The sequence below is a fragment of the Cupressus sempervirens genome, chromosome 11 (assembly GCF_028749045.1).
Source record: "Cupressus sempervirens isolate cs-2001-9-10 chromosome 11, ASM2874904v1, whole genome shotgun sequence".
Lineage (NCBI taxonomy): Eukaryota > Viridiplantae > Streptophyta > Pinopsida > Cupressales > Cupressaceae > Cupressus > Cupressus sempervirens.
This window is the reverse complement of record NC_143128.1, coordinates 101,533,726-101,561,129: the sequence shown is the minus strand read 5'-3', so window position 1 is coordinate 101,561,129 and position 27,404 is coordinate 101,533,726. Positions and strand designations below refer to the sequence as shown.

Sequence of the window (27,404 nt, the reverse complement as noted above, 5' to 3'; positions counted from 1 at the left end):
TCTTTCGTGGTTGACCTTCCGTCATTGAACTAACCGCGCCACCCTTGCAGATATTAATATTAACTGTGACGATTACATTAACTGCCAGCCACTGACCGTCCTTATTGACCGAGCCAGTGAGACACGTGTCATCAGGACGCGATGTCGCTAACATTATCTTTCGAGCAGTTCCTCATAAAGAGATGGTGACCACCATAAATCTGTCTCAATCTGATGATCAGAACTGCCTCGTACTGCTCTGTGCTCTCCTTACCCTGGGCCCATCATATCTAGCGCCACCTCAGTGATTACTTATGCCCAAACGACACCTGGCAACACCTCAGCGATCGCACCCTGGCGAGACCTGGCCCCACTGACACATGGCAAAAGGGCGCCATGTCGCTATGGTAAAGATCACACATCTTCACCATGGCGACAGTCGTCGATTATCCTTGATCCGACAACACGCAAGATGGATATTGCCCTCAGCGCGTCAATGAATGGAAATTGGTCACATATTGCCATCTGTATCTCTTGCGCCTCCAAACCTGGACCGACAAGGACACGTGTCCTTCAGGCGCATTGTCGCTAACATAAAACTCAAGCGGCTTACCCATAGCGAGGTGGTGACAACCATCGATCGGCCTTGATCTGATGGTAGAGATCCTAACCCTTTCACATACTGGTGACGCTGACTATACTCTGACTTGGCGCACGTGATTTTCTCCCCATTGGATTAACGAAACACCACCTCAGTCTGACAAGGCACCAACCTGGAGGGCCTGTACTACCTTGACCCTACTGAGGGACATGTGGCCTCATTTGATTCACCACCATAGCACTGGGCTTTCCGGCCTGTGAAACTGGCTGCTTGCCATGAACACTCCCATTGCCGCGAACTTGCCCGCCGAATGTTGGAACTCGCTGTCGAACACCCTCCGGCCGGTAGGTCGCTATGTCGCTATCGAAAAAATTGTGAGTTTTCCGTTAGTGCCATGGCACCTTGCTGTCTGTTGGGCTTTCCAACCCACGATAAAAATTTTCTAACCCGCACCATCCTCTTCCCTGCAAGCTAGACCCACCGGACATGCGTCGACCAAACGCTATGTCACCATCGTAACTCTCGCACAACTTCATCATAGCGAGATGGCGACGACCATTGATCAGCCTTGATCTGACAGCGGAGAACTTGCGAGGCGTAAAAATATCATAAGGTTCAGAACTTAGGTAATTTTGATATCTTCGTGGGTATTTAAAATATTAGTAATCGGGGAGGTGACCGTTGGGCAGGGTAACATTCAAATTTTGAAATTTGGCGGGGCAAACAAAATGTGGTAACATTCTGGCAACTCACAGGGGGCATGAGCCTTCTCGATGCATAAGACCAATGCTTGCAAAAACTCCATTGGGCTTCAGGGTCAAAAAGTGTGAATCTAAGAACTGCAAAACCCTAACTTGCATGTTGGGACATTGAAAACCTTGAAAACCTTAGCTTTGTTTCTGTAATTGGAAACAAAAATAGAACTTCCTCTGCAACCTGAGACTGTCAGAACTTCAGAAGCTGGCAACTCAAAAAGAGAACCCTGTGCATGCACACTTCTTGAAAAGCAGGAAATAACAGAAAAGAAACCAGACTAACTATGTAAATGGATTCACAATCTTCATCATAAGCAAGCTTTAAGATAAATTCCATTGACTGGGATGGGCAGAACTTCACCGTTGGGTCTGCTCAACTAGAATGCGTTGGCCTACTTGCAACTGGAGATTAGGTAAGGGCCACTCCACAATGCATCAAACTTAGAATGTCTTCCTGGTTTCGCCCTATCAGCATCCCATTTCAGAACTAGATCCCCCTCTTTGAAAGTCCTGTCCTTGGCCCTCTTGTCAAAGTTCCTTTTCACGTGTTGCTGATGTAACTCCAGGGTCTTCATAGCTTTATCTCTTTTTTCCTCTAGCTCCATCAACTCAGCCATTCTTACTGACATGACACTATCTTCAATCAATTCCAGCTGATGAGCCAATTCCAAGGATGGGAACTCCAATGAGATTGGAAGTCTGGCCTCCCTACCATATACCAGCACAAAAGGTGAATTCCTGATAGATCTCTTGGGTGTTATCCGATCAGCCCACAGAGCAGTTCTTAATTTCTTATGCCATACCCTCTGATTGTCTTCTATTGTCCTCTTCATGATTCTGATCAAATTCTTGTTGGAAGACTCAGCCAAACCATTACCCCGAGGATAGTAATTTGATGATGTGCTCAGGTAGATATTGTGATCCATTGCCCACGCACAAATCTGGGTCCCGACAAAAGACTTGGCATTGTCTGAGATGATGGTAGAAGGAGCACCAAACCTAGATACAATTCCATCAAGGAACTCAACAACTGATGATTCTGTAGCATCCTTCAAGGCAATTGCCTCTGTCCACCTAGTGAAATAATCAGTAGAAGCCAAAATCCATTTATGACCTGCACTAGATGGAGGATTAATGGGGCCTATGAAATCCAACCCCCATTGGGTAAAGGGCTGATCCACCTAAATAGGATGAAGGGGAAGGGCTGCAAGTCTCTATTTGCCTAAGAAGAAAGCACACTTCTCACATTTTCTCACATATCTATGACAATCATGAAACAAAGATGGCCAGTAATAACTAGCCCTCATGATCTTCATAGCAGTTGTTCTTGCAGAGAAATGGCCACCATCAGGGCCATCATGAAGTTCCTTAATCATCCTCTCAGCTTGATCCTCTTCAATGCATCTCAACAGGGTCCCATTAAAATCCCTCATGAATAGGATACCATCAACTACAACATAGGGAATGGACTGCAATCTATATTGTCTTCTTTTAGCTCTGTCCAATCTCTGAGGGTATCCATCCCCTGATAAGAAGCTCTTCATATTATTTATCCAGCTCTTTAGGCCGTTAACATTTCCTTCCTCCTGCTGCTCTGTTAATACCATAGCAGCCTCTTCATCAGAATCCTGACCTGATAACATTTCTTTGCACAATCCTCTCCCTCTTACTAGCTTGGTAATCTGAATATCAACATCATATTCCATTACCCTAGTGATCCATCCAGCTCTCTTTTCACTGATATCCTTTCTTAACAGAAAATCTTTTACACTAGCATGGGACACCAAAAAATGGATCCTATTGTGGGATAAGAGGTGCTTGAATTTCTTCAAGGCTCTGATGACTGCAAGGGCTTGCTTCTCAAAAAAGCTATACTTATCTTCATATTCTTTGAGCCCTTCACTAAAGAAAGCTATGGGCTGCTCCTCATCCTTACCATTTGTCTGAGTCAAGACAGCAGAGATACTTGACTCACCACATAAAGTGTAGAGGATGAAATCTTTCTCAAAATTTGGGTTCATGAGAGTAGGGGCTGAGGCTATGGTTGTCTTGATCTCTTCAAAAATCTCCTTCCCCTCCTTGGTCCATGAGAAGACCATGTCTTTCTTAAGCATTGCTATAAGAGGTTTCACCATGGTAGCAAGATTAGGGATAAACCTTCTCACAAAGTTTATTCTACCAAGGAAACTTTGCAGCCCCTTCTTGTGTTTAGGAAGAGGAAGGGCAAGTATTGCCTTTTTTCTTTCTAGATCAATGGTCAGACCGTCCTCAGATACAATGTGTCCCAATAATTTTCCTTGGCTTGTAGCAAAGACACACTTGGCTGGGTTGAGGGAAACCCCAAACTCTCTACATCTTAGAAATACCTACCTTAGATGATCGAAATGATTTTCTACATCTTTTGAATATACAGTTATATCATCAAGGTATACTAAGACAAACTTATCAATTAATTTTTTGAAGGTCATCTCCATTGCCTTCTGAAATGTGGCACCTGCATTTGTTAGTCCAAATGGCATCTTGTAGTAAGCATAGGTGCCCCATTTAGTAGTAAATGCTATTTTATGTCTATCAAATTCTTTAACCAACACTTGGTTGTAACCAGAGAATCCATCAAGAAAAGAGAATCTCCTTGACCCACTGACCTTGGATAGAATTTGCTCCATGGAAGGGAGAGGATGGCGATCTTTAAGAGAAGCCTGATTAAGATCCCTAAAGTCCACACACAATCTGATTTCCCCATTCTTCTTCCTTACAGGGACAAGGTTAGCTACCCATGATGAGTGTTTGACAGGAAATATTATATTGGCCTCTATCAACTTGGATAATTCTTTTCTCATTAAGGGCTCAATCTTAGGATTCACTAGTCTCTGTTTTTGCCTTACTGGTTTGGCCTTATCAACTAGATCTATGGTATGCTGAAACAAACTAGGGTCAAACCCTTTTAAGTCATCATATGTCCAAGCAAATACATCATTAAATTCTTGACATAAATGAATGAAGTTTTCTTGCTCAGTTTCAGAACATACCTTCCCCATATTCAGAGATTTTCCATCAGCAATTGTAACTGGGGCATAATCATCCTTTTCTGTAGCTAGATTCATTCCTTTGCCTCTTGTTTGATCATCAGGATTAAAAACACTCTCCAAAGTAATGAGACCCTTGGGCAACTTGTTAGAACTAAGGTGAATGATCTGATCACCATACTGATCTTGCAGCCTTGACTGGTTTCTATCTGAGAATTCTGCATCATTCTGCAAGAAACTCACAATTTGTTCATCAGAGTCAAACACTTGCCAATCAGTGTTGTTTTCAGGGATGGCAGGCCTCACTACCACCCTAATTTCTTGCTTCTTCTCCTCTTCAAGATTCCCTAGTACATCATAAGCTGCACCCATCGCTACAAGTCTATCAGCATATTTATTTTCTTTCCTAGGAATGCTCTGAATATTAAATGCATTGAAACCCTCAAGCAAATCCCAGACTCTGTGTTTGTAAGACTTGAGCAGGCCATTTTTGGTGATATTCTGGCCTCTCACCTAATTCACTACCAAGTCACTGTCTCCATATACTTTCAAGGCTTGGATTCCCCTCTTTTGGGCAAGTAAGAGACCTTGAATCAAGGATTCATACTCGGCCAAATTATTGGTGCAACTAAATTGGAGCCTAAAGGAGAAGTAATATCTTATTTGTGTGGGAGAGATCAACATAACACCAGCCCCTGATCCATTTCTATTCCTTAAGCCATGAAAGTACATACTCCATATTCTGCTTATATCATCATTGGTCCCGATTAGATTAGGGACTTGAACATCTTTCTCTATTATGCAATATGTACTAAGGCCTGTCTCAAGAGTTTCCGACATAGGCTCAAACTGATATGCATTTTCCCACTCATCCAAGAAGAAATCAGGAATCTCTGCTATGGAAGTGATAGGCTGATTTACTATGTCATTTTCATCCATCTCTAGAATAGGGCAATTCATATTGATGAAGTTGGGTTTGTAAGATTCAGTGTGATGAAGGGCTTAAGGTTCTGCTCTAATTGAGGCATTGGCTCCATATCTGGTCTTAAATGACATGTATGACCAATCAGCAGATATGAATCCACCAATTTGAGCAGTGAAGAAAGACAGATGGCAAAATAGGGCTTGACTTCAGCAACAGATATATCTTGAATCACAGTGCAACCAGGGCATGCATGTAGGGCCATCTCCACACTCCTAAGGATACCTATGTTTTTGAAGGTACTACCATCTAGTTGTAACACATCCCTAACAATGGGCTCATATTTCATTCCTAAAGCATCATCAACACACCTAGGCATTACTGAGCTACTAGCCCCTGAATCTATCATGCAATTGTGGACTAATTTGCCTCCTATAATTAGGGAAACATAGAATGGAGGAGGTCTAACCTTTTTATTTGTCTCCACATCCCTTGCTGGTTGTACTAGACTTGTGGCATTCTCCATGATAGATGGCTGATCCTTGAGTTCAATCTTCTCTAATTCTTGCTGCAGCATCCTCTTCTGCATTGGTATGGTAGCAACAGCATCCCACATAGAGATATTCACATTGGTCTTCTTCATTTTCTCTACCACACTGAAAGGTGCATTAGGAACTTTGGTAGAAACTTTGGGAACTGCACTTATAAGAGGTTGAGATGGGGCAACATAAGGATCACCTGCATCTTTCTTTCTTGGATCTTGCTTTTGCTGTTGTGAAGTACTTGTTTGTTCATTTTCTACTTGTATATGAGGTGTAGCACTTGAAGTTGAGGCCTGCTTAGGAAAGGGGGGGGGGGTAGTGTGTTCCATAGCTCTCTTCTTACTTCTTGTGTTATGAGCAACAGAGTCCTGGTTTACATTAAAATGTTCCCCAATCTAATGATTCATGAAAGAGCAATCGTCCTGCCTTTGAATATATGAGGCCTCCTTGGGATGATCCTCCTTGTATGATTGCTTTGCTAAAGGTTCTTGGATAGTTAGGGCCATATAAGATTCTGCCTTCTAGTACATGCAATAGGTATAAGAATAGTTGCAAGAAGGATAGAAATCTTGATCTTGGGCCAAGTTATTTTGAGGGACTATAGCTCTGTTATGATTTGAGCTCGACGCAGAAGCATGACTATTTTGCCTACCCTGATCAAAGGAGCTATTCCATTGATTAGGAAGCCTACCACCACTTGGAGCTTGATATTGCAGTTGGGGAGGCTTGCCACTTTGAGCTTGCTGCCTTTCTAAGGCCACCACCTTGTTACTCATTTTTTGTATCATAGAGAGACTATCCTCTAATCTCTTCCCCTGGCCCTTCAACTCCCTCCCCTGCTCTTGCAATTTTTTTATCCAGGGTCTTCTCTCTTTTATCTGTATTTAGCACTAGACCTTGGAGCATTTCTTTGAGCTCATCTATCCCATTTGAGGATGTAGAAGCTCGCAGGATTGGAGTAAGGGTTTGTGATGTAGAAGTTGTAGGAAGAGGGGCCATTGCTGGTTGGTGATTAGGAACATCAGGAAAGAAAGGCATAGGAGGCCTTGGAGCCAATTTTTCTCCTTGTATTAGAATGTTCTCAGCTTTTATGGCTATCTCATAAGCATTAGGCAAGGTATCTCCTCCCATAGTTTGGATTGTAGTTGCAATATCACTATTAAAAGCTCTAAGGTAATGCAAGAAGGCATTACCAGGGGTAGGTTTCACTATAGTAGGTATTCTATCCCATGTCTTTTGGAATCTATAATTAAAATCAGTCATACACTCATGGAGGGCTCTTTTTTATTGTAGTCAACTGCTCTAATAGTGACAGATGGTCGCTTCTATCCTCAAAATGTTTGCATAATCCTGCTCCTAGTTCATCCCAATTAGTTATAGAACCATGAGCTAAGCCTCTATACCATTGTAATGCTTTTCCTTTTAAAGATGAGTCTAGAAGTCTGACAGCAACATCATCCTCTGTAATACCGTGAATATTACAGACATTTGCTACTTCTTGGATATGCTCTAAAGGGAGATGGAAGTTTCACCAGTAAAATTAGGTATACTTTTTAGTGCAGATATTGGTATATCATGTCTTTGGGCTAACAATAGAGGACTCCCACCATTAAAGGTGGCAAAAGCATGAACTCTTGGCTGTGCCATGTAAACAAGTGTTCTATTGATGAGTGTCGATGGCAATCTGGGCTGAGTTCGAACAGTAGGAGGAGTAGAGACAGACCTTACAGGTATATTAACTGTTATTGCACCCCTAACTGGTGATAATGAAGTTCTAGTCCTCCTTCTTCTAGGATTTGAAAGAGAAAGCTCTTGATATTGAAATTTACCTCTAGAAGATGCCCTTGTTTTAGTTCTGGGCATGAATCACTACAACTTTGGCCTGGAACTAGATTTGTTGATGTTCAGAGTCGCCAAGTACTTTGAAGGATCAGCCTCTTCAAGGCTTGAAAACTGAAGCCAGCACTACCTCTTCAACATTAGTCTCTGAAACTCTTTCTTCTCTCGACACCAGTAGACTTTAAATCTTCAATAGGATTGTCCCACTGGGCGTGCCAAAAACTGTTGTCACTTAGGTTTGCACCCTTGTCCAAGGCCTATGCGCGAGGACAACCTAGTGAAACATGGAAACAACCTCCAAGTTGTGGGACTTGAACTGCGAGGTTGAGTCTCCGGAGAAGGCCGGCTTTCTCTTACTATCAGGGCGCACCTAACTACTCTCAAAGAAAAGGAGAAGAAGGAGATGCAGAAAACAACTCTACCCTACCTAAACTACGGAGGTGATGCACCAAAATAGAGTATTCAGACCCATTTCTGCCCATATATGCACTACAAAACCAAGATAACATTCAAAGACATACACACTTAGACTTATGTCAATCAGTAACCACATACAGATCAGAGAACCAGCTGAATAACACAAGGAAAAGAGTTTCACTTATGAATTATCCAGTAGGCCAAGAATAGATACAGTATGCCAGTCACAGATCTCAACAGTACACCAATGAGAGGCAAGATGAATGCACATGCACATCGATGGTTGAAGGAGATGATATAGAATGTTATACAGTTCAGAGACATAGGGAATTTTACACTGCAAACCTGCGAGCAGTAGCAAAGAATAACAGAGAAGGGTCCCTTTTTTTTGAAAAGATCACAAAATTGCCTTTATAGTTCAGGCATAACTGAGGAAAATGATTCTGCATTAACAGCTCAACTACTGCCATTGAACCCCAAAAATATTTGATCAAAGATCTCACTCGAGCATGGTTTTGAAGTACAAAATTAGATATTCGACTAAAGGAACGCCTCGAGTAGACAGAAGCGGCACCAATGAATGATCCTGATGCAGTAGATGGATCGACTGAGACGGTGGAGTCTTTCCTTTATGTTTCGCATTCATCTCTGGTAGGTCGGGATTGATCATGAAGATCACATCACTCAACAAAATTGATTATCTTCATTTTTTGGTTCATGAATCAACCTAGCCTTACAGCCAACTGGGCCACGCGAGCCAATCACCTTTCTTTATTTTGCCACTTGGGGAAGTCTTTTGTGGTTGACCTTCCATCATCGAACTAACTGCGCCACCCTTGCAGATATTAATATTAACTGTGATGATTACATTAACTGCCAGCCACCGACCGTCCTTCCTGACCGGGCCAGTGAGACACGTGTCATCAGGATGCGATGTTGCTAACATTATCTTCCGAGCAGTTCCTCATAGTGAGATGGTGACCACCGTAAATCTGTCTCAATCTGATGATCAGAACTGCCTCATACTACTCTGTGCTGTCCTTACCTTGGGCCCATCATATTTGGCACCACCTCAGCGACCGCTTATGCCCAAACAACACCTAGCAACACCTCAGTGACCGCACCCTGGCAAACCTGGCCCCACTGACACGTGGGGAAAGGGCGCCATGTCACTATGGTAAAGATCACACATCTTCACCATGGCGACAGTCGTCAATTATCCTTGATCCGACGGCACGAAAGATGGATATTGCCCTCAGCACGTCAATGAATGGAAACCGACCATGTATCGCCATCTATATCTCCTGTGCCTCCAAACTTGGACCCACGAGGACACATGTCCTTCAGGCGTAGTGTCACTAACATAAAACTCGAGCGGCTTACCCATAGCGAGGTGGCGACGACCATCGATTGACCTTGATATGATGGTAGAGATCCTAACCCTTTCACGTACTGGTGACGCTGACTATACTCTGACCTAGCGCATGTGATTTTCTCCCCATTGGATTAACGAAACACCACCTCGGTCTGACAAGGCACCAACCCGAAGGGCCCATACTGCCTTGACCCTACTGAGGGACACGTGGCCTCATCTAATTTGCTGCCGTAGCACTGGGCTTTTCAGCCCGTGAAACTGGCCGCTTGCCATGAACGCTCCTGTCACCGCGAACTTGCCCGCTGAATGTAGGAACTCACCGTCGAACACCCTCTGGCCGGCGGGTCGCTATGTCGCTATCAAAAAACTCGTAAGTTTTCTGTTAGCGCCATGGCGCCTTACCGTCTGTTGGGCTTTCCGACCCGCGATAAAACTTTTTTGACCTATGCCATCCTCTGCCCTGCAAGCTGGACCCACCAAACACGCGTCGACCAGATGCTATGTCGCCATCGTAACTCTCGCACAACTTCATCATAGCGAGATGGCGACGACCATTGATCAACCTTGATCTGACGGCGGAGAACATGCGAGGCGCAAAAATATCATAAGGTTCAAAACTTAGGTAATTTTGATAGCTTTGTGGGTATTTAAAATATTAGTAATTCAGGAGGTGACCATTGGGCGGGCTAACATTCAAATTTTGAAATTTGGCGGGGCAAAAAAAAAGTGGTAACAGTAGGGCGGTGTATGTGTAAGAGAGATAGAGTAGGGGATGGGAGAGAGTGAGAGTGTGAGAGAGTAGGGGATGGGAGAGAAGAGCGAGAGTAGGGGATGGGGGAGAGTGTGAGAGTGTGAGAGAGTAGGGGATGGGAGATGAGAGAGAGAGATTAGGGGATGGGAGAGAGAAAGTAGGCGATGGGAGAGAGAGTGGGAGAGGTAGAGAGAGCTTGTACAAGATGGGGGAGAGAGAGTAGAGAGGGAGAGAGAGAACTTGAGAGAGAGAGATAGTAGGTAGTAGTAGTGTGAGGGTGAGAGAGAGTAGGGAGTGGTAGAGAGAGTACGATGATGGGGGAGAGAAAGTAGGCGGCAGGAGAGGGAGAGAGAGGGGGAATGGGAATGTGTGTAAGAGAGACAAAGTAGGGGATAGGAGAGAAGAGAGAGAGTAGGGGATGGGGGAGAGAAATTAGGTGGTAGGAGAGGGAGAGGGAGAGAGATAGGGGGGGATAAGAGTGTGTGTGAGAGATCTAAAGAGTCAAGGATGGGAGAGGAGAGGGGGTGAGAGAGGTAGAGAGAGTATGTGGTGGGAGAGGGAGGGTAAGAGAGAGTAGGAAGAGAGAGAGGGAGGGGATGGGAGAGAGAGTAGGGAGGATAGAGAGTAGGGAGGATGGGGAGTGATGTGTTTTGAGATAGTGCGTACGCACTATCTCAAATCACCAAAAAATGGTCAAAAACCAACCTTGGCGCCCATTTCATCCATTTTAAACTTTTGGTCTGTTATGCTCTCTGTTATTTCGACAGAAAACATGGGTTTCAACATCTAGCAAACACTATTTCAACACTTTTGGAAGCTAGCAAACACCAAATTCAATCATTGGATACGTGATTTGAAGAATTTTTAAATATTCTTTTAATAGAAAAGGTTAGTGCAATCCATTTTAAATATTGTTTGTCGATATATAGATACAAATTTGATTATAATTTGATATGTTATGTAATATATAGTGAATTCATTAAAAATTGTATGTTTGAATGAAATGTTATTTTGAAATGGTTAGAAATTTGACAAGTCGTTTGATATATATTGTGTATTCATTCAAATAATTATAATTTTTATATGTAATTGAATAATTTGTAATTTACACATTTTAAGTAATTCAGATGTTTGAATAATTTGACATGTAGAAATCATCATCATGCCAAGGAAGAAACCAAAGATTCAAACAAATGCAGATAGGGAGAGAGATTTGATAATTTAAAGAGATAAAATGAAATTACTACGTGAACAAAGAAAATTGCAAAGCAATGATGAAGAATTAACTTTCGAAGAGGATCAAGAACCACCAGTACAAAGAAACAAGGAGGAAGAATTAGAAAGACAAAGAGAACGAATGAGATTGTTACGCTCAAGAAGACAATTGAATTGTAAAGCTACACCATCCTCCAATGTTGGAGTCATATCGTCCGCTACACCATCTTTGAATGTTGGAGTCATATCATCCACTACACCATCTTCCAATTTTGAAGTCATATCATCCACTACACCATCTTCCAATGTTGAAGTCATATCATCCTCTCATGTTGAAGAGACATTGATTTATAGATCCGACGATATACACACTCCATCATGTCATGTTGAAAGCACAACATCAACACATCAAGTATGTGATATTCCATCTTTTACATCTTATTGCCAAGGCACATCATCTTCAGTTCAAGGTACGCAATACACTAAACCTTATATTGATGTTCAAAATGTTGAGAGAATTGAAGAGATTAGAACACCTTCTAGAATTCATTCTAGAAAACCAAAATATTTGATTGATATTGATACTAGCATTTTGAAATCAATGCCTGACAAGATTAGCAAGCGTACTTGTCAAAGAAAAGTTAATCATATGTGGAGATTATTTTTTGAAGAATTAAATATTATAGTTCAATGCCAATTATTTGTTGAAATGATGAAGAATTTGAAATTTAGGCCTATCATGAAGATTCTTGGGCTAAGAACGATTGATGATTCAAATGAAAGAAATATTGTAAAGAATCTAATGAGTACTTATGAAAAAGTGGGTTCTAATTCATGCACCAAAGATAGTAATATCACAAGACAAGTACTCACATCGACAATAGTAAGTAGCCAAATGAAGAAAGCTCGACTCATGAGAAAGACAAGAAAAACATTAAAAATTGGTAGAGGTACCTTAAGGAGAGCCATGCTAAGACGTGAGAGATTAGAAGATCCAACAAAAAATGAGTTATGGACATTTAGCGGTAGACTATCGCGAAAGGATAAAGAAATTAGTGAAGCCTTGAAATCATTGATCGAAGATTTTTGGAAAAATAACACACATGTTTCTCCTAATCAAAGAGATGTTGTAAGAAGGAGGATTGGTAGCCAAAATCGCGAGCCACATGTGAAACATTTGTTGGACTCAACTCAGACACAATTTTTTGCAAAAATTATTGGTATGTATCCTCAAATTCGAATAAATCAAAGATTTTTTGAGATGGTTAAACCTTTTTATATGAAAATAAATCACACACGCACAACTTGTTGTTGTAGGATACATATTGAATTTTCTAACCATTTTGATGTTTTTAGGCACATATGCGTAGTTTTGCATTCTCAGTTTGTTTTGCAGGATTGTGACATAAAAGAGCCACCAAAATCTTCAAGGGAATTCATATCCAACATTTTATGTGAAATAGGGAACAGCCAACAATTTTACAAGACATCATGCTTGGATGGTACGTGCTTATTTTGTGGTTCTTTGCAACTTTTATCAACTTGTCAACATATGGATAGTACACATGCAATTGGAAATGAAATAGTAGATTACGAAAAATTCAAGACAGTGACATATGCTCTAAAAGATGGGAAACATGGTAAAAGATGTGATCTAGTTATTGAAAAGATTCCAGTGTATGAGTTCATGAAGATTTTTTGTGAAAAGATTATGTACGAGTATGCAAGGCATACCCATAGAGCTTGATGGTTGCATTTTCAATTCAAGTTGTGCAAGGATACGTTTCCATTGGATACCATTGTTTTGGTTGTAGATTTTGCAGAGAACTACACACTAAAACCACAAAATGAGGTGCAAGCAAAGTATTATACATCTCAACAGGTTTCTATATTTGTTCACATAACATTCATGCATTCACCTACAAGTACAGAGGATGACAGATAGATTTTGAGGGAGTACCATTTTTACATCAGCGATGATCGATCACATTCTATGGAGTTTGTACATGGTTGTTTTCAACTATATTATTTAGATTTGGCTAACAGGGGCATATCATATCGTCAACACATTATTTAGTCAGACAATTGTGCATCTCAATTCAAGAATGCACGGATGTTCTATTGGTTGAGCAAGATGCACAAGTTGTGTAGAATTCAATATATGTGAAATTTCACAGAGGCTGGTCATGGTAAGGGAGAGCACGATGGTGTAGGCGCATGCATTAAAAGAGCCTTGGCTCATGAAGAACTAAAGTACAAAGATGGAGCAATATTGATAGATGCAAAATCCATTGTCCAATGGTGTAACGCTACAATGGGTCCAGGTAAGGAAGGTGAGTCTACAGTTTGTAGATTTTTTTGGTTGATAGATAATACTAACATTGCACCATATCAAGATTGTTGCACACTAACAGGATCTAGTGAGTTACACTCTTTTAGAAGCTCTGATGCAGGTTCATGGAGTATCCACACAAGAAAAATGGCATGCTATTATCCATCATGTGCAGAGGAAAATTGGGATGACTGTGAGTCAACTGAATGGGTGGACAAATGGGATATACGGGTTTTGGACCCAATTGACACCTATCGTCGCCCACAAGCACTAGAAATGGTAGAGATGGATTCATCTATTGACTTTGACTGCTTGTCAGATTTAGTGCAACCTAGTAATATATATATATATATATATATATATATATATATATATATATATATATATATATATATATATATATATATATATGTCTTTGTAATTTCAATATGTAACTTTATAACTTTTACCCAAGTATTTTCTAAATTAATGACCGCATTTTGTACATTTGTCACTGCAGGCCATGTTTTTGCTGTTATTGCACCTGAAGACAATGAAGAAGGGACAGATTATTATTTGTGTCGTTGTGTTGAAGCCAAACAAAAATTGGATCACTCGGTTATAGATGGTGAAGGTTTAGAGTACCATGTCGGTGTGGTGGTTGTAACAGGCACATGGCTTAGACGATATCCTATGAAGAATCCTAACTTGTGGTTATTCGAGGATTGGCAAATAGAGAGGAAGATTCTTCATTATTCAAACCTTGTTGTCACATCAAATGTCCATTTGATAAAATATGGTGGAAAACCACATAATAAGATTCTTTGGAAAGTTCGTGAGTCAGACCATGAGGCAATACTTGAGACATTAAAATGTCGAGCATATCCAGTTGGCTCATTAGATTGACTTGGGAGAGAGAGAAAAAGTGATCAATTGGATCCAAATACAATGTTACAACCTCTTCCCCAAGACTATCACATGACTAAGGTGGACCGTATTGTTATGATGTGTAAGTGATGAGATTTAGTTTTGATTTGTTTAGAATATAGATACATTATTTGAATTTATATTAGATTCTTTAATAGGACCCATTTTTTTAATCTTATCTTAGATTTTTTACTGTGATAATTCTTCATTTGTAGGTCACCAAAGAAGAGGGCTAATAAAGTTGACGCACAAGTGATAAAGGGTGAGATGCCAAAATCATCTGTGAAATGGTATTATCAATTCACATCCTCAATATTTATTAGTGTTCTTTGTTCAAGTACCATTGTATGCTAATCATCTTATGCCTGGAATTGCAGAGGTTAAATTATGTCAATACTAAGGTTTGTAGCATCAATACTAAGGTTTTTAGCATCAATTGTTCACACTAAGTATAGTAGTTGTATCATGAATCCTTCTGAACCAATATGACTAAGATTCTCGGAAGAAGACTAAACCATATCATCTGTCTACTCCCTCTTTATATAAGAGTTTGTCAAACAATGAGAATGAAACATTGATTATTACTCCCCCCTCAATGTAAAATTCTCATTGATTTCATTTTGTAAAGTTTTAAGTCACTATCAACCTCTATATCATTGTATTCTTCTTATCATCAAATTACACAACAATGAGAATATGAACGATGACTTCTTCACATGAACCTGACAATTATAAATGCTACACCTTAATAAATGTTTGGGCTTGGTCTTTACCATTTGAGCTTATAATACAATACATTGGCTTCATTTGTATTTGGAAGTATTTATTATGTTTGTTCCAAAAGTCATTCTTCATTTGCCAATATGAAAATGCAACTATCATGAAAGGCATAGTCTTAAAATTTGTAATTTGTATAATGGTATAAAACTTGGTTGTGGGTTTGAATCCATTGCCCTCATGACCCTCCTTCTCATTCATTTATTCTATTTATTCTTCTACCTCCTCTGCTTGGCCATTTTGCAACACCATCTGGATGGAACTCTAGCCTTCCTCAAAACCATTATACATGACCTCTCCTTCTTCAAGATATTTTATAAAAAGTTCCTCAACCCTTGAACCTTTCAAAACCCCAATCTCAATGGAAGGCTTCTAGACCAAAGGAACTAGTAGATCCGGTTCTTTAAGAGAAAGAGACAACAAATCCAATTTTCTAGTGACTAGATGAAAAATTGGGGAAATCATTTCAATTAGTTGTAAATCGAAAGGAATTATAAGTAAACTATATCAATATAATAAGTAACTTAGTAATTATATCAATATAATTTAATTACTAAGGAAATTAATTTATTACTCTAACATATAGTACATTATTTTGCAGACAAAGGTGTTGAATTTGATGCTTAACAGATTTACATACATGTGTAATAAACAATAAGTGCTGTAGCTTTGGGATCAACACTATAAAATGAAGGATGTCATACTACATTCACAGAGGTACCAAAATATTTTATTTGATATGGAGACAAAAGAAAATGTGTATTCTTCATAACTGCATTTGAGTCTCATGTATTATCATTTTCAGCTATTGACATCAGAGATACCTTTACATCTTCATCATTGTATTGATCAACGAGTCCTTATTGCACTCACTAGTTCTAAGCCAATGACTAAGGTATGAAAGAGTTTACATTAAAATTTCATTAGTACTAAAATTCAATATAAAATTCATAGGCACAATCGAGTGGTAACTTTGATGGTTTTTGTAGGCTCTTATTATTCCCGACCATCAGTGTATCCCTGAGGTGTATATACAGAGGAATTATTAGCTAGCTGTAAGAAAATATTAAGTTTTATGTGTAAATATATTTTATTTTTTTTATATAAAATAGTTATTTATTCATATATAATTTTGATTGTAACATGTCGAGTTACAGAAGATTCTAGACGAATGGACTAGTGAACATGTTAGGAAGACCTCGTTATATACACTGGTCATCTCCCACTTGTTGGTAATTAAAGACAATTAGGGATTTATTTGTTCCCCTAGTTGGAAAGAGTATATATCTAATGATGTACATTTTACACCTATATGGCATTATTGGGCATATGTTTTGTATAATTTTTTCTATGTATGTCATTTTTTACATATATTTCATGTATGACATTATTAGACATATGCTTATGATGTTTCAAATTATTGATAAATGAATTATATAATATTGTTAGACCTTATGGAATCAACTTTGATTTTTTGTTATCACATTGGTTTGATGCTTGTATTCAATCAATCAACATATTTTCCTTTTAATTCTTCCACATTTGGCATATCCATCTAACAATGAACTTATGATACTCCCATCAAGAAGTGCATGATTGCATGGTTTTATGGTGGATGTCCCTCTCTTTTTTAAATTCCAATTTTATTCATCTACATGAGTAAGGGAGATCAATTCCATTTCTTTCAATTGTATTTAAAGGTCATTAAAGTTTTTTCAAACAATGTGATTAAATAAATATTATTTAGCATTTAGCTCTATCATCAAGGTTGATTCATTCCTCCTCTTATTTTACCAAATAATTTGGATGAATCACCCATGGCTCCTTAAATTTCTTGAAGAAAATTTTCAAAGACTTTGCAACATGTCTTCTCTTCTTCCATATAGTTCATGTTCATTGAAGACATTTGGCCAGACAATATATATGCTTTCTATATTCTCACAACACCAATAGTCATGGTACAATGCTTACAAGATCCATAGTTGAAGAGAAGCTATGTGAAGCTTCTAGAACCATGGACGTATACTTAATTTAGTATTATTGCATCCATGTTACTTATGAAAGTGGAACTTTCACATAGATAAGTAGGGAAACCAAAATTGAAAGCCAAACTTAACATAGAAAAGTAAAGCAAGCCTTAACTATATTCTCATTAAACACTGTGAATTCAAATATCTTTGACGGGGCATATCTCAGAGCTTGTGCAAGATATGGATGAAGTTCTAGTTCCTACAGGACCGTTTTGCAGAGACCTACAATAACCTCTCTCCCTTTTTGGAGATCGCATTCCATTTTCATTCTACAATGCCATCTCGGGTGATGTTGAAACTTGCAGTGTTGGCGAGTACAAAGTTGCCAATTGCCAAATCTCTCTCATCTTTCATCATGGGATCAAACTGTCCACTCCATTAGCTTTGGGTGGCTGGGTAAACCCTATCCCCAACCTCATCTTGTCCCCTTCAATGCTCGAACATTCTCAGGCACGCTGAATCGAAATGTCCCTAAGGGTCACTAAATGCCACAGGGCTGCAATCTTTGATGGGGCATATCTTGGAGCTCGTGCAAGATATGGATGAGATTATAGTTCCTACAAGACCATGTTATAGAGACCTACAATAACCTCTCTCAATTTTTGGAGATCGCATTCCATTTTCATTCTACAATGCCATCTCGGATGATGCTGAAACTTGCAGTGTTGGCCAGTACAAAGTTGCCAACTGCCAAATCTCACTCATCTTTCATCATGGGATCAAACTGTCTGCTCCATTAGCTCCAAGTGGCTGGGTAAACCCTATCCCCAACCTCGTCTTGTCCCCCTCAGTGCTCGAACGTTCTCAGGCACACTGAACCAGAATGTCCCTAAGGGTCACTAAATGCCACAGGGCTGCAATCTTTGACAGGGCATATCTCGGAGCTTGTGGGAGATATGGATGAGATTCTAGTTCCTACTAGACCGTGTTATAGAGACCTACAATAACCTCTCTCACTTTTTGGAGATCACATTCCGTTTTCATTCTACAATGCCATCTCGGGTGATGCTGAAACTTGCAGTGTTGGCCAGTACAAAGTTGCCAACTGCCAAATCTCTCTCATCTTTTGTCATGGGATCAAACTGTCTGCTCCATTAGCTTTGGGTAGCTAGGTAAGCCCTATCCCCAACCTTGTCTTGTCCCCTTCAATGCTCGAACATTCTCAGGCACACTGAATCGGAATGTCCCTAAGGGTCACTAAATTCCATAGGGCTACAATCTTTGATAGGGCATATCTCAGTGCTCGTGCAAGATATGGATGAGATTCCAATTCCTACAGGACTATATTGTAGATACCTACAATAACCTCTCTCTCTTTTTGGAGATCACAGTTCATTTTCATTCTACAACACCATCTTGGGTGATGTTGAAACTTGCAGTGTTGGCCAGTACAAAGTTGCCAATTGCCAAATCTCTCTCATCTTTCGTCATGGGATCAAACTGTCTGCTCCATTAGCTTTGGGTGGCTGGGTAAACCCTATCCCCAACCTTGTCTTGTCCCCTTCAGTGCTCGAACATTCTCAGGCACGCTGAACTAGAATGTCCCTAAGGGTCACTAAATGCCATAGGGCTGCAATATTTGATGGGGCATATCTCGGAGCTCGTGTGAGATATGGATGAGATTTTAGTTCCTACAGGACCATGTTGCAGAGACCTACAATAACCTCTCTCACTTTTTGGAGATCACATTCCGTTTTCATTCTACAATGCCATCTTAGGTGATGTTGAAACTTGTAGTGTTGGCCAGTACAAAGTTGCCAACTGCCAAATCTCTCTCATCTTTCGTCGTGGGATCAAACTGTCTACTCCATTAGCTCTGGGTGGCCGGGTAAACCCTATCCCCAACCTCATCTTGTCCCTTTCAGTGCTCAAACGTTCTCAGGCACGCTGAACTGGAATGTCCCTAAGGGTCACTAAATCCCACAGGGCTGCAATCTTTGACAGGGCATATCTCGGAGCTCGTGCAAGATATGGATGAGATTCTAGTTCCTACAAGACCATGTTGCAGAGAGCTACAATAACATCTCACGCTTTTTGGAGATCGCATTCCATTTTCATTCTATAATGCCATCTCGGGTGATGTTGAAACTTGTAGTGTTGGCCAGTACAAAGTTGCCAACTGCCAAATCTCTCTCATCTTTCGTTGTGGGATCAAACTGTCTGCTCCATTAGCTCCGATTGGCCAGGTAAACCCTATCCCCAACATCGTCTTGTCCCCTTGAGTGCTCAAACGTTCTCAGGCACACTGAACCAGAATGTCCCTAAGGGTCACTAAATGCCACAGGGCTGCAATCTTTGACGGGGCATATCTCGGAGCTCGTGCGAGATATGGATGAGATTCGAGTTCTTATAGGACCATGTTCCAGAGACCTACAATAACCTCTCTCACTTTTTGGAGATCACATTCCATTTTCATTCTACAATGCCATCTCGGGTGATGCTGAAACTTGCAGTGTTGGCCAGTACAAAGTTGCCAACTGCCAAATCTCTCTCATCTTTCATCGTGGGATCAAACTGTCTACTTCATTAGCTCCGGGTCGCCAGGTAAACCCTATCTCCAACCTCATCTTGTCCCCTTTAGTGCTCAAACATTCTCAAGCACGCTAAACCGAAATGTCCCTAAGGGTCACTAAATGCCACAGGGCTGCAATCTTTGATGGGGCATATCTCGGAGCTCGTGCGAGATATGGATGAGATTCCAATTCCTACAAGACCGTGTTGCAGATACCTACAATAACCTCTCTCACTTTTTGGAGATCCCATTCCATTTTAATTCTACAATGCCATCTTGAGTGATGCGTATCTTAATTATATTGTTGGAAAGCGTATCTAGCATGTCATTTTTGGAAAGAAAAATCATGGAACTTGGTAAATGATTCATAAGTTAATGAAATGTGTTACTACCAGATTATGTAAACTTAGGATTATATGATCTCCAAGAGTTTGGTTATGTTCTTTAGTGCACCTTAGACGCAAGGTAGTGTGTAGCTTCTACTCCCTCTTTGTGAGTAATGTTAATCACTTTGTATATGTAAATTGGTTTTCAATTGGGTATGTTATTTTCAAGCTTAATGGTGATGAAGGATTAGCTTGAATCAGCTTGTAACTATCTAGCCACCAGATTTTCTGTGATTCCATCAAATGTGGGTTTTGTTCGTATTTATTTTTTTAATTTTTTTTGTTGTGCTCTTAACCTTTGAGGCTTTGAATTTAAACTTGTGCACTTTGGTTTTTGAAATTTTATGTTCTTGAGGTGGCTAGGAGGTATGTTCTATGTTGCTAGTTATGTGTTGTGATGTTCTCTATCAGGTTCAATGTGAAACATTGATAGAATGTATAAGGGAGTAGATTGCGAAGAACATACCATTCTCTTTTTTGTAATACACTATTTATTATGTTTTAATTAAACTCACTTCTAAATCCTATCTTCCACTTGGACCCATTCCTCTTTTGGCAATCCTTGAGATTGCCAATTCTTATTAATTCGAGTAGAGACAAGATGAACCAGATTAATATAGTGACCTATAGATCGAAGAAGGATGGTTAAGAAATGGTCTACCAGAGATCAGCCAAGGATAAGGATAGCATAGTAAGAAAATGATTATTTATCTAGTGGATATAAGTCTTTTATACAATAAACCATTTATATGCATAGTAAAAGAACTGAATATAGATTTGAGACAGATTGATCACCTGCAGTCTGATCATCTTCACAAGTATGCAACTTTTGTTTCACTATTTCATGCGGGTTTATTAAACTTTCTTTATGAGGTCATTTACAGATGGGATGTTCAAAGGTTGAGTTCCTATGGGCTGTCAATACTTTGACTATACTTTAAGTCAACGATTATCAATATGGGAAAAAATGGAACTCGTTGTATTTTGAAGTTGTTAGAAATGGAAAAAGAAATTTGTAAATAAGCAATACCAGGAAAGAATCTAAGAGAGTAAATGCATGAAAAAATATTACCATAAAATAGGAGAGAGAAAGCTTTAAGCTCCAACACCATGAGACAAGATATTTGGAAAGGGGAAAGCAAAGAAAACCCCTTGTGACATTATGAATGAGGCATGAAAAGCCTAAGAAGAGAGAGAGAGAGATAGAGAGCAATGTGCTCATACAATATTTGAGAAGAGGAAGAAACCTCATTGTTGTGAAATGAGAGAAGAGGGTCATCTCTTAAATAGAGATGAGAGAGAGGAGTTAGAATGTAACTCCCATGTCTATGAATACCACTATTCATATGTGTGTGAGGCCAAGTGTGAGATTCCTCTTAAGGAGGAATAATCTAAAATTAGAAATTACAATATATATTTGTCCTCACATATTCCACTAGATGACAAAATAAGATGTAGTGGAAAAAGGACAAAAAAGAAATATATTAGGATACCTTGGCTTATATCCTAATATATTATAATAATAAGTAAAGGAGGTCTAACCTTGGTTTATAAATACACCAAGGAAAGATTACAACTTCTAACAGAAGTACTGAGAAGATGGCCTTGCCCTTCCCCAGGAGTTTCAGAAATGGGAGACATTAGGTAAGAGAGTGAAAATGTTACTATCACTTCAACGCACATGACACAATTGGAAATGAAAATTTTGATGGTAATCATTTTGTGATAAGGGAGAGACATGGGATGATCATTGTTACTATCTCTTTAGTAGTGGATTTTTGTTTTCTCTTGAATTTGGTGGTGGGGGATCAGTGGTAATTCTCCTTGGATATTCCTTCTTATGATGTTAGTGACAAGTGTTGCTCTTTTAAAACACTTGTACAATCTTTTTTAAATTATTAGATAAAAACAAAGAATTGTAAGTATTAAACATGATTGGCCTTTAGTTCCTAGAAGATCTTTATTTCCCCATCAATGCATTTAGAAAGTTAAGTTTTAAGAAGATCATAAATAGAAAAAATTAGAGAAGTGATTTAAACATTTATATTGATTGGAAACATGTGAGTCTTGAGTTTCCTCTGCCTTTTAAAGAACGTTCCTTAGCTAGCATACCTAATTCCACATTCCATAAGAGTGTCATTGCGCTAAAGATTTAGGAAACCAACTGCTCTAAGATAAAGCTTCTCGGTCAATAATAATCTAGCCTATTGAGGTACATAATACTTCTAAATTAAACTTGTGTTAATTCAGTATTAATTTTGTAATTAACTACAATTTCAGTATCTGTGTACAAGGGGTGACTGAGAAAACTATTTGAGGTCAAATTTGAAAATATATTTGTAAGCATCTCGACCAAGGTTCACAACTTCGATGATTAATACATTCATTCAGGCTAGAACCTCACTACAAAAAAATATATATATAAAAAAGGTAGTGAATAACGTCATGTCTAGACCCAAATCAACCAATGAAAGGCAAATCAGCATAATGTGGAACAACAATATATGCATTGAGTGGGTTGTCATAGAAAAGCTTCAGAATAAAATTCATGTCTAGAATTAGAAGACCTTAAAGAAAATTTATGCTTGTAACACAAATGGCCATTCAAAATTGAATATGATTACAATATGTGAAATAACATTACTAGAACTTGTAATGCTCTTGTGAACATCATGTTAATTCTTGTAAGAATCCCTAAGATGCTTGTTATACTCAAAATTTTGTTGAAATTGAATTAATTTTTATCCTGTCGATTAATTGGCTTAGGGTGATATATGCTTCTTGGATGGAATAATGAGTTCGTGATTAACTTTGTATTAAGATTCATAGCATCTTCTAGTTATTTGTAAAGGAAATTTATAAATTAAGATAATGTGATATGGCTTGCTTGAGAAAGATGTCGGTGTTCTTATTGATGGGTACTAATGATTGTCCACATTTAGTTCTTCAATATCCTATTTGACAAGCTTTCCATAGACATTTCTTTACCATACTAAGTATTTTTGAAAACATATTTGAGTAGAAGCACTATAGTAGATACTACATGATGTTTTAACAAATAAAGTAATGGGTTAAAGACTATTATTTCCAAGGTATTATGTCATAGTATTTTAATTGTAATGATCTTAGACTAATGATATTCTTGAAGGTAACTTTGACATGCAGCAAGAAAGACAACCTACAGCCAAGGCTATATTGTGCCTACAACCAAAGCCATAAATGCTCATAGCCAAAGCCACTAGTGCACATAGCCAAAGCCATGGATGCTTATAGACAAAGTTACGAGTGTTCGCAGCCAAAGCCATGAGTACATGAAGTCGATGATCAAAATTATTTACAACTATTCATTAGAAACAACTTCTTTGCAGTTTTTGAGAAATACTAATAAAGCAAAAAATAACATCTACTAGTTGGTAGACATAATGGCAACTCTCTAGCAATTGAATTTAATTTCATACATGCACATATCTAATTTAATGTCATACACGAACATATCTAATTTAACATCATACATGAACAAACATATAATATAAAATGATAACCAATAATGTCATTTACATTAACAAACACATAATATATTATGATAACCAATAATGTCGTATATGAACAAACATATCATATATTAACCAATAATGTCATACATCAAATAAATGTCATACATCAAATATAGAATGTCATATGTATGTCGAATATGTCTCTCTGATGCCTATATATATACATGGGGAAGGAAACAAGTCTCTCTCTCTCTCTCTCTCTCTCTCTCTCTCTCTCTCTCTCTATATATATATATATATATATATATATATATATATATATATATATATATATGTATCGAATATCTCAACTACATCTTTTCCTTCCCACGAGGGGAAGGAAACAAGTCTCTTAAAGTCCTCTGCCGTCGTGTGGAGGGAGACAGTGGAGATGACGGGGCCCTCCTGACATGCTCACTTGACCTCTTGTTGAGGCTCTTCTCCAGGTCCAACTGATACAAAGAAAGTAGATATGAATCAATATTTATTATACATTGAAATAAAATATATGTACACACAAAATCAATTATTTTCTTACCACCAACAAATAGTCACTCTGTAAGTCCACCTCAAATGCTTGTGGATGATCAGGCGTGACAAGACCCTACAACAATTCAATAAATATAATCACTTATAAATAACATTAGAAATTTTGAGATTAACTATTATAAACAACAACTAAAACAAAGAAAATTCTTTCATACCTCCGTCAGTGGCTGTGAACTAGCCACAGCTGCGGCCGCTCCACTATCAGTAGACTGTCGCAGATGAGGAGGTGTGTCCGACATCATGAGATGCATGTCATACATTACATGTTATATCTAACCTGAAACATGGAATAAATACAATCAAATGAATTAAATTAACATGAAACAACTGTACCTATGTGAAGCTCGTATGATGTCTCTGCTCTGCGTCTATGGTAAAGGTTGAGGGTCCTGTAGAGAACTGATGCACATGCATATTTTTTTTGGTCAATCCTTAATATGATTACGTAATAAATATATGTATTAATTAAAATGATTAAATTGATACATACCTCAGGACTCGTCGAAGGGACAAAAAATGGGCCTAGAGGATCGCTGCTAGGCCCAAGAACACTTTGACCCTAAATTTTGAACAATGTCAATAAATCCTAATTAATTAATCATTCACTATACGTATGAAATGTGATCAAATTAGTAATTTACCTGTGTGTCAATGCCAAATGTCTCGTTCAAGAACTGATCGGTGACAAGCCCATCATCTGCACCATCTCCGACATGAGTGCCAAATGTGCATAGGGATCCGCATGAAGTGCACATGTGACCACGACGTATAGAAGGCTCCCCCTCAACTAATGGGCTCATGGAATGGATGAGGGTCTGCGTCAAAGCATTAATGGTCCCTAGAGTGCTGGCCTCTACATGTTCCTTCACAATTGAAGGAATAATCACATGCTCGCGTTGTGGATGGACCACGGCTGCCCTAACTACATTAGGGTCACGACGTGCTCCTGGCCTCTCAAATGATGACCCCCCACCTCTACCCTGGTAGTCTAACATATCAAAATAATTGGGGATCTCCCCAAGGAAAAACTCACAATATAATTTCTTCAAAAAATACATGGGGACCATCTTGATTGTTGCAAGGAGGGGCATCAAAAACCATCCACCATCTATCCCAAAAATTATTTCTAATAGCATCGTGTATGCACCAATGGATGGGGAATCGTTTAGTACCCTCTCTAATAGTATTTGGCTCACCGGGTTTTCTAAATAATGCACATATACTACCTTTTGATATTTCTTTTTTTTTAACATCTTCATATGACAATTTATTTGCATAAAATCTTTTTTGTTCATCCCTCTTAGCCCGCCAAATATCTAACTGACCACTAACTGAGGCTATCTGAGTGTTAATGGATTCAAGGGATGATGCCAATTGAGCCCTCATTGGATTGGTTTGTTCAGATTCTTTCAACCGAGCAATGAGTCTTTCTAATTCAGTTTTGCCTCTCTGTATTTCATTTCTTATATTTTCTTGTGTGCCTGGTGGAGGTCTTGCAATTGGTTCGGGTTGTGGAATTTTTTGTTCTTCTTGAGGAGGGTTTTGATTTTGAGGTTCTTGAGGGTTTTGTGGATTTTTCGGTTGATTATGGACATTTCTTGATAAAAAATCAATTGAAATCCAACTAAATAAACAAATCTAAATGAAATTTGTAAGAACCCTACAAAAGAATATCAAAAACCAATAAAACAATATGGAAAACATATTAAACAATGCAAAGTTAAGTTTATATCACTTACCTCATCGTCGTGGGTGTGCTCGTTGTCTTGGATTTCATCGGTGAGGAGGCATTTTGGCAAATGGTGGTGGATTTTTGCTGTCAAACCCACGTACGCACTGTTGGAGAGCCAAAAAAAAAAAAAATGATGGGCCGCAGGTCTGCAGCCTATCATATAACTTTTTGGACATTAGAATAGCGCGTACGCGCTATAGTGCGTACGCGCTATAGCGCATATGCGCTATTGAAAATTAGGAAAAAAAAAAAAACTTGTCATCTTTTTGGCACCACAACTCGGTGCATATGCCCTACTATAATAATGTTAAGTGAGGAGTCCATTACATTTTATGAAGAATTTTCTCATGCTCTTTTAAAATATTTTAACATGAGAGGAATGGTGACATGTGTGCTGAAATCATAAAAACAATAGCATTCTATTTGATGTTAAGAGTGCAGTCTTTAGAGAATTTAAATAATTCATATAATATTTTCTTGGTTGATTGGTACAATCCTACTTTCAATTTCCTTGCCTGTTTTAGATATAGCCTAAGATAAACTATTCAGATGACTTTGTGCAAAGTTGATGGTAGTTATGATTGCAACTAAACATACAAGTTTGACTTGTGAGAGACTACAGTGTGCTTTTAACATCATGTTGAACTACAAATGATTTGGTTCAGATCCATATAATGCTATATTAAATTTAGGACTTTGTCTTGTTATGTGTTGTGATATATAATTAATATTTTTCAAAATTGTAGGAAGAAGCTTGCACAAAGACTTTTGTTTGATAAAAGTGTAAATGATGATCATGAAAGAAGCATATTGATAAAGTTGAAGCAACAATGTGGTGGTTAGTTTACTTCTAAAATGGAGGGAATGGTATGCTACATCCTACATAAATAAAAAACTCATTGCAGGTAGTATAATATTACTACAACATATCATATCATTTTCCTGATTCAGTAGTCTCAAATAAAAACTTAGTTGGAACTGGTGGCATTGGCATACAAGGGCCCGATAGACCAATGAGCACCATCCCACAACAAGGTATGCAACTACTAACTTTCTAGTAATCAGGGAAAAACTGTGTGAGATTGAAGGACAATTGAGATGTTAGTCCACATGCACAGTCCTGTTTTGGACATAGCTACAAGGGGATAGATTTTCTCCAATGGTCATCTTAGATGATGAATTGATTGAATTTTTTTCAAACTTGTGGATTGGTGAACAAGATATT

General features: G+C 38.7%; 1 pseudogene; it reads left to right on the top strand.

Annotated features, from left to right (window-relative positions):
• The window catches only part of LOC149528409 (cullin-1-like), a 37,257-nt pseudogene extending 10,061 nt beyond the window's left edge, over nt 1–27,196 (top strand).
• The last annotated feature ends 208 nt before the right edge of the window (nt 27,197–27,404 follow it).